This window comes from Oncorhynchus kisutch, unplaced genomic scaffold (genome assembly GCF_002021735.2).
Source record: "Oncorhynchus kisutch isolate 150728-3 unplaced genomic scaffold, Okis_V2 scaffold887, whole genome shotgun sequence".
In the NCBI taxonomy this organism is placed as follows: domain Eukaryota; kingdom Metazoa; phylum Chordata; class Actinopteri; order Salmoniformes; family Salmonidae; genus Oncorhynchus; species Oncorhynchus kisutch.
Genome location: NW_022262832.1, coordinates 30001 through 32471, shown reverse-complemented (window position 1 = coordinate 32471; position 2471 = coordinate 30001).

The window sequence follows — 2471 nt, the reverse complement described above, 5'->3', positions numbered from 1 at the left end:
CATTTTTTGTGTTGTCTCTCACGCGGTCGATACAACATCCAACTCATCAGCACAAGCACATAAAGTCTACACACTACCTTGTATAATCACACACTGAACAGAGACGAACGAGCATACTAAAGTAGGATTAGAAACGCATTGCACATAATACATTGTTGTTTCAGAAGGTATTTGTCTGTTTGAACTACGTGATATGGTTTGATGTTGTAGTTTTTGTTTCAGCATTTACTTTTCAAGTAAAACAAATGTCGCCCCATTTAATAAACCCTATTCCAGACTCACAAACTACTGTAGGCTGTGAGAAATTCAGGTATAGGCTAAATAAACCAACCTGCCAACCCTGCGAGAATTGGTAATCATTTGGGTGTGGTTGCACATTTGCAAGTAGACTCTTTTAATACATGGTCTCACACCTTGATTACATGATACGTTTCCCGCCGTGTTGGCCTATAGCCAATGTTGTTCTCGACCCATATGATCATTATATCCGCCTCTGAACACACAGGTGCAAAAACTCACTGGTTTGGCTCCAGGCTCTGATGCATCTCTAGTCAATAGCTGTGCCAATACTTTTAGGTAAAGGCAATCAACTTCGATTGTTCATTCCGAATAATAAAGGATTAGGATGCTTAAAAACAACCGTTTCTAATTCACATTGTTGGATGTGTATTGAAGATAGTAGGTCTTCCATTCCGACAGTGTTTCTATAGCACCACATTGTTTATTTTATTAGAGAGCATTTATTTAGCCGTGTTGAATCCAAACATTGTAAAATAATTCTATAGTTATGAAAGCAGCAATTGAACAAAAAAATTACTTTGAATTGATTGAAGTTTATTAACAGATAATTGCACTTTATAAAGCGGGAATAGGCCTATGCGTAAAACGGTAGGCACAATGTACCAATGCTGTTCGCAGTGTATCTCAAAGTTTCTCCATGACATACGTTCATAGTCTAAGTCTATATAAGTTGTGTCTATTTGTGACCGGATAAAGTATACCATCTTGTATGAAGCGTGGACGATGTTAACCCACAATTACTATGTTATCTTATTTACGCTAACTTCTCAAGTCTGGGAAACAAAATACATCGTTTTTGTAGTGCAAAGCGACTGTAAAATTGACACAACAGCCGAGCCAAAAAGACAGAATAAATGTTTTCAAATGAGAAATGGCATGGCACATGTTCTAAAAATGTAAAACATTTCTGCTACTGTTAAGCTATCAGATATGAAGGTCAAAATGCGGTGGATTGCAACTCCTGTTGGAATGTCCATGACGGTGTTACAGCAAACGAATGTTAGATATGCATGTACATACATGGGCCTGGGTTAGAATGTAGAAGCTTTCTGTTCCGTCATCCCATGGGTAGCTCATTTATCATAGAATGGATGGTGGAAGCACTGTGCCATTTAATACATGAAATAACTGATGGTTTACCACTGTTTATCAGACTGGGCTAATCCTTTGGGCAGGAACATACTTTATAGAATACACAAATGCTGTAGTCTCATATGTTGTATTTCGTTATTACTTGTGTACATTTGCGCTGTGTGTAGATCTTCACTATACCTCATATGGCAAGAGAGGTCTGCAGATCTCCAGGAAGTGAGAGAGTAAAAGAGATTGAGAAAGAGGTGTGTGCATGTTTGTGTATGTGTGTGCCTGTGTGTGTGCCTGTGTGCGTGTGTGTATATCTGTGTGTGTTCAGCAGGGCCCAGGGTCAGGCTAAACCGTGATCTCTGCTCCCCTCACCGTGGGGAGTCATGAGGCGGTGAGGAGAGAGATGCTGGGTGAGATCCCAGACTATGACCTTTTCACAGACTCATCCCAGAGCCTCTCTCTCTCTCTCTCCACTCACAGTCTCTCTCACAGCCTGCCTGTATAATCATCCAACCCACAAAATGGTGTCTGCTTAGAGAGGGCTTGGCACTTGTAGTGCCCAGACTGTGCCAACTGGTGAAATGGAGAGATCTGGGTGGCGGGGCAAAGTGGGGCAGAAGAGGGAGAGAATACAAGAGAAAGAGGAGAGAGTGAAGAGGGCAAAGAGAAGGAGAGGAAATGTCAAAAAGAGAAGGAGAAGAGGATTAGAAAGGGGGGATGGGAGGAGGGAAAGAAGAGAGAAAAAGAGAGATATGAGAGAGAGAGAGAGAGGCAGCAGCACCAGCAGCAGTAACAGCAGCAGGACCACAACGGATGCCTGCATTGCTCAGCCAAGCATCTGATTCATCTCTCACAGAAAGATGGAAGAAAAGAGGATTGGATGAGGGGACAGAGTGGAGGGGTAGAGGGGTAGAAGGGGTTGGGGGGTATTACAAAAATGTTAAGAGGGCCCTACAGCCATTCTCACAACGCTCAGTGGGCGGTCATTAAGCCCCCCTATCAAACAGGCTGATGTGGCAGGGAGAGGGGGAGACGCACAGAATTAGGAGGGGACGTTTTCCCTCCATGAGAATGCAATTTGAGATTCT